The sequence below is a fragment of the Pan paniscus genome, chromosome 13 (assembly GCF_029289425.2).
Source record: "Pan paniscus chromosome 13, NHGRI_mPanPan1-v2.0_pri, whole genome shotgun sequence".
NCBI classification, from domain to species: domain Eukaryota; kingdom Metazoa; phylum Chordata; class Mammalia; order Primates; family Hominidae; genus Pan; species Pan paniscus.
Genome location: NC_073262.2, coordinates 21,699,042 through 21,710,345, shown reverse-complemented (window position 1 = coordinate 21,710,345; position 11,304 = coordinate 21,699,042). Strand labels below are relative to the sequence as shown.

The following is an 11,304-nucleotide window of genomic DNA, read 5'->3' as shown; positions in this document are numbered from 1 at the left end:
GCCTCCCAAAGTGCTAGGATTACAGGTGTAAGCCACTGTGCCCAGCCTAATATTTTTATTTCATTTTATTTTTTGTAGATATAGGATCTCGCTATGTTGCCCAGGCTGGTCTTGGACTCCTGGGCTCAAGTGATCCTTCCCTCTTGGCCTCCCAAAGTGTTGGGATTACAGGCATGAGCCACCATGTCTGGCTCACCAAAGGCTTCTGATATCCCTAATGGATCAAATATTTCTTGAAAACTCAAAGGGATTGTAGTATGTGGTGGGATTTTTAGGCAGGAACCACCAATTATTAACTTTCAGTAACCATCTCTAAATGGCCACGACTGCATTGACCTCAGAGCCACAGTCTGTCAGGCCACAGGCACTTAGTGAGGACCCTTGTCTGCATGTCATAACACAGTGGTGGGTGCCACAGAAAAATGGAAAGAGACGCGCATGGTACAGTGGAAAATCCACCCAAAGTGGATGCCTGTTCTGATGCCAACTTGCTGTGCATTCTTAGACAAATTACTCAGCTTCCCTGGGCCTCAGTTTTTTTATCCATAAGATGAGTGATGACATATTATTTATGCAAATTGTAAAACAATAAAAAAGAAAAATCAAGTCTCAGAATAGGTAACCTTTAAGTTTTCTTTGATGTTAAGGTCATTATGAGACTTAGTTCTTGCCTCTGTGTGGCATTACCTAGTATGAGGAAAACAAAACAAAGAAATGTAGAAAACAATAAAAGAGTCAGTACCAAGCTGTGGCTCAGTGACTTGGAGTCTCTAGGGGTCCAGAGAAGGGAGGAGAGGGTGTGTGCCCTGTGAGAGAAGGGCTGTGGACCAAAAATGACAGGATAGTTTTTACAAAGAGTGCTGTGAGAAGTGGGCATGAGCAGGGTGTGCCAGTGCGACTGTGTGTGTGTGTGTGTGTGTGTGTGTGTGTGTGTCTGCGTGTGATTGTCTAAGATTAAAAGACGCTCAGGAGACATATCTACCAAATGCAATGTGTGAACCTTGTTTAAATCTTGATTTGAACAAAGCAACTGTAAAATAGACATCTTTGGAACAATCAGGGGAATTTGAATATGGATTGCATATTTGATGGCCATAAGGAAGTTTTGCTCATGTTGTTAGGTGTGTTAATTTGTGAACACGGGTGTGAACAACTAAATATGCCTGTTATGTAAGAAAATGTCCTTATTTTTTAGAGATACATGCTGAAATCATTTAGCAACATTATGATGCCTGAGATTTTTTTTTCCACAAAAATAAAAATAGATGAAACAAATGTGGCAGAATGGTAATCATTGTTAAAGCTAAGAGATGGGTGTTTGGGTATTTCTTGTATGGTTTGTATGAGTCAGGATCTAACCAGGAGACAAAGACCACTGGAGTCTTGAAAACAGAAGGACTTTGAGGCAGAGTATTGGTTATTGGTTACACAGTGGGTGGGAGACTGAGCAGCCAAACACACAACCCTGAGATTAGTGTCAGATGTGACAACCCTGGGCTGGGGGGCAAGGCCAGGAAAGTGCTGTCGCTGGAGAGCAGGGGCTGTAGCACAGGGTCAAAACAGAAACCACAGCAGGCCTTTTGGGAGAGGCGCTGGAGCCATGGCAGAACTGCAGCTGCAGTAGGGACACTACCCAAGGTAGAAAGAGAGGGAAAACCTTGGCTTGTCCCATCCTCCCACCTCCCCATCTCCTGCTAGTGCTCCCCGTTGGCCAAGCCCCGTCTCCAACCAAAATGGAGTCATCAGGGCAGCTCCATGCAACACGGAGTGGAGGAGGGGAGGGGCGAGTGGCATGGATGTGAAGCCAGACAGGTCCAGGGCCTAAGCTCTGTTCTCTCTGTGCATTTTTGTTTGTTTGTCTCATCTCTGCCCTGAAGCATAGTTTGCACATTAGCATCTCATCCCTTCAAGCTTGCCATGGAGGCCTCTTGCCACCTTCCAGAGAGCTCTGGACAGCAGGGCCCTTGGGGCAGAAGAGCCATTATTTCCATTTTACAGCAGCTGCTGGAAGCTCAGATAACACCTTTCTGGCAAAGAAACCAAGAACGTTTCTGTGTCAGCTTCGCCTGCTGACAAGGACCCAGAAAGAATCCACTGCTGTCACTGCAGAACCTTCAGCTTTGAGGAACCATGGAGATTTGGCCTAATTCTCCGCAGTGGTCCCAGTGGTGACCTAACCCAAATCCGTTTCCTTGTCTTCCTGCCACCAGAACCTTGATTTTGTTCAGGCTGATAATGTGCCCAGCTAAACGAATTTGCTTCCCCAGTGCTCTTGGGGTTACTGATGATCACGTGATCAAGTTCTGGCCAATGAGGTGTAGATGGAAGTCCTTGGGGTGGGTGTTCCTTCCAGAACAAAAAGGCAAGTCTCAGGCCGGGCGCAGTGGCTCACGCCTGTAATCCCAACACTTTGGGAGGTCAGTAGTTCGAGACCAGCCTGGCTAACATGGTGAAACCCTGTCTCTACTAAAAATACAAAAAATTAGCTGGGCGTTGTGGTGGGTGCCTGTGGTCCCAGCTACTCAGGAGGCTGAGGCAGGAGAATCGCTTGAACCTGGGACGCAGAGGTTGCAGTGAGCCGAGATCATGCCACTGAACTCTGGCTTGAGTGACAGTGCGAGACTCCTTCTCAAAAATAAAATAAAATAAATAAATAAAATAAAAAGGCAAGTCTCTTTACTCTCCCACATCTTTCTGTGTGAAACATGGGTGCAATGCCTGGTGATGCAGCAGCAACCTTGTGACCATGAGGGCTAATGTTAGATGCTGGGAGAAGAACAAGGCTGGGACAATGATGACATTTTTGAGCAGCTTCACCGGTCCTAGAGTGCCTAACCCTGGACCTCTTGTAAGGTAATTAAAATAAATCTCTTATTTAACCCACTGTTTCTTGGGTTTTGTGTTATTTGCAGGTAAATACATACCTGATTCAAAGCAAAAAATATGTTTTTTAGTCAACAAAAGAAAAAAAAAGGAAGCTAGCTTTTCAAGGAGGTAACACAAAAGAAGCAAAGTCAGTTACCAAGGAAGAGACTAGCAGCATTACCTCTGTGGCCCAGCACTAGCCACTCAGCAAAGGAAATATATGCTGACAAATGGGTGAACAGATGTGAACAAGTGAGTGGCCATCTGAGCAGTGAATCTGGAAAGCGTGAAGACTCCTAGTGGTGAGGCCACCCCTTCCATTTCCCCACAGGAAACCAGCAACAAATACTGCCAGAATTCGGCCAGGCGCTGTGGCTCACGCCTGTAATCCCAGCACTTTGGAAGGCCGAGGCGGGCAGATCACCTGAGGTCAGGAGTTCAAGACCAGCCTGGCCAACATGGCGAAACCCCGTGTCTACTAAAAAAACACAAAAAGTAGCCAGGCGTGGTGGCACGCAATTGTAATCCCAGCTATTTGGGAGGCTGAGACAGGAGAATTGCTTGAACCTGGGAGGCAGAGGTTGCACTGAGCAAGACTGCACCACTGCACTCCAGCCTGGGTGACAGAGCGAGACTCTGCCTCAAAAAAAAAAAAAAAATATATATATATATATAAATATATAATATATATAAATATATAATATATATATAAATATATAATATATAATATATATATATATAGAGAGAGAGCCAGAATTCCTGGCATTGTCACAATTACCAGGGGTTAAGGAATTATTTCCTGAATGTCATGGTAAAAATGCAAGTAGATAACATGGAAGGAAAATACATAAGTTTGTTCGTCACCCAACAGGACTCTAAGGTGATAGGTGTAGTGGACACACCCTAAAATGGCCCCCAATGAGTCACACCCTGTATAACCCCCACCATCTATTCTTGAGTGTGGGAGGAAACTGGGACTTGCTTCTCATCAACAGAATATGGCCTGGCCAATGTGATGGACTGTCAGTCCCTTGATTAAGTTACATTATATGGCAAAGGGGGTTTTATACACACACACACACACACACACACACACATGGATCCGAGTGGGCTGAAGGGAGAGAGTAACTCGTATGTGCTGACTTTGTGGAAGTAAGCTGCCATGTTGTGAGAATGCCACATAACAAGGAACTATGGACAACCTCTAGAAGCTGAGAGGGGCTCCTGCTGACAGCCAGCAAGAAAATAGGGACTTCAGTCCTACAACCGTAAGGTGACAGATTCTGCCAACAATCTGAATGAGTCTGTGAGACTTGGGAGACCTTGAGGCTACTCAACAGCATGTGCTCAGGCTCTGAGACCAGCCCCAGTCCAGCCTCCAGATGAGAATGCAGCCCAGCTGATCCTTTGATTGCAGCCTTGTGAGTCCCTGAGCCGAGGACCCAGCTAGGCTGTGCCCAGGAACTGTGAGATAATAAATGTGTGCTGGAATAAGCCACTAGGTTTGTGGAAACCTCATACACAGCAGTGGAATAGAGAATAAAGATGCTTTGGTACAAGAAGGCTTTGAAAAGTCAGCCTGGGACCTGGCCTGGGGAGGGGAGATCTGGGCAGAACATTCATTTGTTCATTCATCCATTTGTCAGCTGCTTAAAAAGAGCCACTAATACGTGCCAGGAACTAGGTCACCAAATGAGGCTTTTGTCTCACACTCCTTTTTTCAGTTTTAGCCAGAGCCACAACTTTCCCTTCCAGATGTGGTTGAAGGGACAGGAAGGGGAATTCAAATTATACTGAGTTCCCACAGGACCTGGGCACAGAACCAGATGCTTTCCATATGTTGACTCTATCAATCAACACAATGACCCATAAGGCATGGATTAATATAACCATTTTACAGATTTATAACACTGAGGTCACACAGTGGTAGAGCTGAGATTCTGAGAAATTAAGTCAGCTCCTCTCATTCTAAGCTGGGTTTTTGGCTTAGGGAAAAACCAGGTCATCTGAGCTCATGTGGCCTACTTTATTTTCTTATGTTTGCACAACGATGAAAATGTGTCCTACTTTATCAAGCCACCTTCCTCCTCCTCCTTTCCTCCCCTTCTTCTTTATCAGAAGCACATTCTTTTTTTTTTTTGAGACGCAGTCTGGAGTGCAGTGGCACAATCTTGGCTCACTGCAAACTCCACCTCCCAGGTTCAAGCAATTCTTCTGCCTCAGCCTCCCAAGTAGCTGGGATTACAGCCATGCGCTACCACGCCCAGCTAATTTTTGTATTTTTAGTACAGACGGGGTTTCACCATGTTGGCCAGGATGGTCTCAATCTCCTGACCTCATGATCCACCCACCTCAGCCTCCCAAACTGCTGGGATTACAGGCGTGAGACAACATGCCTGGCCCAGAAGTACATTCTTAAGAGTTAAAATATTATGCATTAAAAAAATACAATCTGGTAGTAACTTATGGCAGCTTCTAAATGGAATAAATGTCTAGAGTACCTTCTTCACTTCCTTTGTCAGCATGTTCTTCCTCTTCCATGGAGACATTATTAGACCATGCTTTCAAATGCTTTCTAAATTTGAATCTGGTGTCAACACTCCTTTCAGCTGCATTCCACTGCATTGCTGTGAGGGTTTAGTGAAATAATACAGATAAAGTATCTGCCTTTTTTTAAATACAAAGTTCTGTATTTTTCTCTTTTCACTTACCATGTGCATTGGTCAGAGTCCTGGCAGGAATGGCATTCATACTGATGCTTCAGATGAAGGGCTATTTAGTAAAGGATGATTTACAGAGATGTGGACAAGTTTAAGGAAACCAACAAAGGATGTTGAGGCACCCAGCAGTTGGCAATAGCAGGAAGCTGTTACCACCCTTAGGATCAAGGGGGTAAGGGCGAAAAATGGTGGTCACAGAGTCCAAGGGGAGGCTGCCCAGTGGAAGCTGCAGTCCTGGAGGCCCTGAGACAGGCAGAGAGTGGAGGAGACAGATCCCAGCCTCTCCTCCCAGCCTTCCATCTTCTGCTGGTGTCTCCTGTGGGCTGAATCCAGCTTGGAGCCAGAGGGGAAGGGAGTCGGGGTGATCCGGAGCATGGGACCAACCTCCTGGGGTGCGGGGCAGGGCAGAGCATGATTCTGGAAGAACGAATGGAGAAAAACATCCACATTATATGTGAGCACTATCCCATGTCATTAAATATCCCTGGACGCCAGGGTTTTTAACTGCTAAATGACATTTCATCATACGGTGGGACTACAAGTTATTATCAGTAGTAGTATGAAGAGACATTTGGAATGGCCCCTGCTCAATGAGTGTGATGGGCATCTTTGCCCATAATTATTTGTCAACATCTGCCATTTTACATGACTCAGTGGATGGGGCCTCTCCACAGGCCACAGGCTTGGAGAGTTCAGGCGAGAAACCCCAGAGGCCCAGCCTCGCTCCCAGCTGTCCCAAGAGGTCCCTGGAAACCTTGATGTGCCATCAACTCCTATTTTCTTTGTCCAGTTACAAGTCAGGAGTAGCACCCAAAAGAACTGTTCTAGAGGAAAATGCAGGGCTGGGCCCAGGGCTGAGGGCTGAGGGATAAAAGTCTAACGGTGACAAAGGTGCCACTCCCTAGCAGGCTAGTAAAGCGAGGAGGCGCTCCTAGCTCTCTGGGCTTCCACCGGCCCTTCTCCCGGGGGCTCCTGCTGAGCCGGCCACGCCCTGGGCCACGGTGAGCTTGCTCCCCCTGCTGGCAAGATAGGGCATCTGCGGGAAACAGTGCCCAGCGGGCTCCTGCCGGTCACAGGAATTGGCCACTCTGAGGATAGTATGCACCCAGGCTCTGGTACCAGCCCCCTGAGAAGTTCCCACAGGGTTTTGAGCATCCAAGGGATGACATCCCTGGGATAGAGGACTGTTTTGGTTAGAGCAGGAGGTCTGACACTATTGGAAATTTAAATCGGCATACATATCAAGAACCTTAAAATGTTCAATTCAGCCTCACCTCCTCCAGGAAGCCTTCTGCAATCACACTCCCCAACCACCCAGTGCAATCTTTATGCCCTTTTCCCCTGATCCCATGGCATTTTTGCTTGTCTCTGACTCAGGTGAATAAGAAAAGTAACTTTATTTTGCATTAATTTTTACATTTTTATTTTGAACTCCAATTCCATCAAAAAGTGGTAGTAACTTAATTTTAGTCATTTCAGGGTTCTCTCCTGCCCTTTCCCTGGGATTATGTCCTAGAGCAAGGTGGGTAAACAAAGGAACTCTTATGTAGTGCCAAGACATAGGAGCCACCAATCCTCTTTGTCATCTGTCCTCATAAGCACCATCTCACTCACTGCTGAGATGTTCCTGGGCAGCAGCCAGCAGCCAGCAGCGAAGGAGTCCCCATGAGAGGCCCCGCATTCCTGATGGTGGGACCCCTTCACTTGTTACATTGGTGAAACTGCCTTTGCAATATTATAACTGAGGAAATGATGACAGTGAAAGAAATCAGACCTAACCGACCCCATCTTGCTTCTAACATTTAAGCTGTCCTTGTTCATTCCTGGGTGTAGGCCTAACTAACTTTGGGAAGGAATTCAGTTCATGGTTTGACTATGAAACAAAATCAGTTCTTGCCTGGGGACCAGCCCTGCTTTGCAGGACTAACAAATTAGCTACAGGATGAGAAATTACATTTTGGGGGTCATGCAGCCTCCAGCTCCAAGAGTCTGAACTTCCCCACATTGCTCCTGAGGATAACATCACTATTGTAAAACCTAAGATCCGTGCTTGAGATATTTTGCAGACCCTGCATTCAATGGATCAGCTGAGAAACTAGACTGGTAATCTGACTCAACCTGTTCTGCTGTCCCACCCAGGAACAGAAGACAGCAAGAAAAGCTCACTTTGATCCTCTCTGATTCCCTCTCCAATCTGACCAATCAGCACTCCCCACTTCCCAAGCCTTCCTATCTGCCAAATTATCTTTAAAAACTCTGATTTTAGTAATAATAGAGACTGACTTCAGTAATAATAAAACTCCCGGTCTCCCGCCCAGCTGGCTCTGCGTGAATTCCTCTTTCTCCATTGCAGTTCTCCTGTCTTGATAAACCGGCTCTGTCTAGGCAGCCAGCAAGGTGAACCCATTGGGCGGTTACACTGGGATTCACTGGAACCCCTCTGTGGCCTTGTCACTGTGCTGGGACACCGGACTTTCTGAAAGAACAGGTAAGGAGAGCTCTATTCAGCTCTCCGCACCCCACCCCCAACTGGGCTCCCCCGACCCCCTAGGGAAATGAGGGCCAGGCTCCCTCTGCTCTCAATCCCCTCAACCCACTCGCGGTCCTGCCACCTCCCAGGGCCTCAGTTAGGAGGCAGGACCCAGAACCCGCTTTTCACCTTTTTCCCTTCACCCAGCCCCAGGAACCTTAGCCTGGCTCAACTTCCTCTCTTTTGCTCCTGTTGTTTTCTCCTAGATCTTTTGTCCAAGGCCAAGTAACTTTCTGTTCCCCTATGGCTCTAGGAAGGCTTGGAAAACAAAAGCCAGGAAGCAACTCCTTTTTTCTGCTTTCTGCTCTCATACCTCTTCCCTGGGGCAAAGGACACAGCAGCTTAAATAGGGAGAAAAAAGGAATAAAGGGAAAAGGAGGTCGGAGGGATGGGGGAGGAATAACCTGCTGTTTCAGAACTACCAGGTCACCACACATTCCTGCCCTCCTGCCTCCACCTCTGTCCTTGGCTCTCTTGTCCCCAGGATCAGTCAGACCTGTGGCGAGTCAGAGAAGAGAAGGCGGTGAGCCTTTTAGGGACAGCGTCCTCCCTGTGGTCGCTAGCACAGGCCTGGCCTGAGGGAATTGCAAATGCACGCATGTAAAGATCTCAAAACAGCCAGAAAAAGCAAGGTTACCTATTCATGAAAGAGGCCGAGACAGCTGCGGAGAAAAACAAAGCCATGTGGATCTCCTAGGACAGAAATCTGCAGGAAAAACTGCCTTTAGTGAAGTGACACTTGCCTAGGAGCCAGGAGACCTACAAAATGGTGTTTCCATTTTACCATAGGCCAGGTCTTGTCATTGAATCTGGGAGGCAGAAGTAAAGAGAAAAGATCATGGCCTTTGCAGTTGATGCTGCCTTTTGAAACATGGCCCGATGGTGGGTGCAGCTGTGGGTAAGTTCTTAACCCTTAACCTTTCCATAAGTCTCATTTTTCTCATCTGCAAAGCAGACAATCTCCCCATTGCAGTGTTGTGAGGATTAAAGGAGAATATATATCAGAAGACCTAACATAGTACCTGTTTGGCGTATGGAGATGGGGCATTCTCTCCATGTGGACAAGCTCGAGTTGACCCTTGCTTTAAATGTCCCGGAAAGCCAAGGACAATGCCACAGGAACTCTCAGGCTCCCAACAAGAGTAAACTGAAAGAAACAATGATACTGGCCTCACCTTGAAAGTCACTGGCCTGCAGATTCCCATGGCACCCAGCTTCCTGCTTGTTCCCTCCCACGATCCATGCCCCAAGTACACCCACCTCTTGTTCCCATTCCTGTTTCCTGTTCCTTCTTTCTTTCTGTTTCCTTTTAATTGCATTTATTTTATGCTGAATTTATTCCAGAGCCATACGTTTTTGTTTCTTTAGTTTCTTCTGCGCTAACTTTTTCTTCTGGGCAACCTCCTCTTCTGGTTTAGGAACAATTTGTTCCTTTTCAGTAAGGATGATCTCGATGTGGCAGGGAGAGCTCATGTGTGGGTTAATCAACCATGAGCTCTCTAAGTCTGGAGGGGCATTTTACGTGCTTTATTCACCTGGATGTGCTCAATGACCAAAGAATCTACATCTAAACCCTTAAGTTCAGCATTGCTGTCTGCATTTTTAAGCTAGTGCAACAAAAACTCAGCACTCTTTTTGGACCACTGACCTTGTGTCCAGCCTCACTTCTTGGCCTGGGCACTACCAACTCCCCCACTGTAACATCAGAATGGCACTGATATGGTCTGGCTCTGTGTCCCCATCCAAATCTCATCTTGAATTGTAATCTGAATTGTAATCCCCATGTGTTGGGGGAGTGACCTCTTGGTGAGACAGCCAGGTGGGAGGGGGTCCCTGGAAAAACTCCAACCGGCTTGCACCCTGGGGTGGAGCCTTGGGAAATTCACTCCTTTTGCAGTGGGGAGGAGCCTGGCCCCTCCTCTTCCTGTGTGGAACCTGGGATTCTAGCTGCGGGTGGGAAGCACCCTAGTAGGGACTCTAGCCTAACAAGACAACGGAACCCTGTCTTACCATTCAAATTGTCTGCGAGCCTGAATTTTCGTAGCTGTGGGACAAAGAGCCCTGTCTTTAGCTGAACTAAGGAAAAGTCCTGCCACAGTGGGAGGGGATTGGATCATGGGGGCGGTTCCCCCATGCCGTGCTTGTGATAGTGAGTGAATTCCCACGAGATCTGATGGTTTTATAAGGGGCTCTTCCCCCTTCGCTTGGCACTTCTCCTCCTGCCATCTTGTTGAATAAGTCCTTGCTTCCCCTTCGCCTTCTGCCATGAACGTAAGTTTCCTGAGGCTTCCCCAGCCATGCTGAACTGTGTGAGTCACTTTCCTTTATAAATTACCGAGTCTGGGGCAGTTGTTTATGGCAGTGTGAAAACGAACTAATACAGGTACACACTGTTTCTGTAAAGTCACATCGTTCAGACACTTCGTGGCTTTTCATATAAGCACACCCTTGATGACCTGGGCAGTTTCACGAGTGTCCTTTTTTTTGGTTTTGAGACAGAGTCTCACTCTGTCGCCGAAGCTGGAGTGCAGTGGCATCGTGTTGGCTCACTGCAACCTCCGTCTCCTGGGTTCAAGCAATTCTCCTGCCTCAGCCTCCCAAGTAGCTGGGATTACAGGTGCCCACCACCACGCCTGGCTGATTGTTATATTTTTAGTAGGGACGGGGTTTCACCATGTTGGCCAGGCTGGTCTCGAACTCCTGACCTCAGGTGATCCACCCACTTCGGCCTCCCAAAGTACTGGGATCACAGGCGTGAGCCACCACGCCCAGTCTCACGAGTGTTCTTAAAGTGAACACAAAGATGGAAACACCTTGATTTGCAAGATTTAGTAGGGTTTTCTGGGTCAAATGAATAGCGAACCATTTTCACAGATCATCCAAGCCACTTAGGAGAAGACCCCCATCTGCTGTTTCACTTCCATCCTAGGTTCCTCTTCACCCTGAAGTTTGGTCATTAGAACCAGTGAGCCAATAACTTGCCTCCTTACCTCCTGTTGTTCAGCCAGGATGTCTTGGCACCTGTGTGCAAGCTGCTGGGGCTCAGAAAATTATACCTCAAAGTATGGTGCTTCGGTGTGCTGAGCACTTTTAAATGAAAGGAAGTTGGAAGGCCTTAGAAGCGGTCTCAGAACCAAAGACTTTCTAGCCTTCTCTTGTTTCTTCCCCCACCTGTGCAGGGAGGGGATC

At 47.3% G+C, this 11,304-nt stretch overlaps 1 pseudogene; it reads right to left on the bottom strand.

Annotated features, from left to right (window-relative positions):
• Positions 1–9,374: 9,374 nt before the first annotated feature.
• On the bottom strand, positions 9,375–10,981 carry LOC100981092 (large ribosomal subunit protein uL22-like; annotated as a pseudogene).
• Between the last annotated feature and the right edge of the window lie 323 nt (positions 10,982–11,304).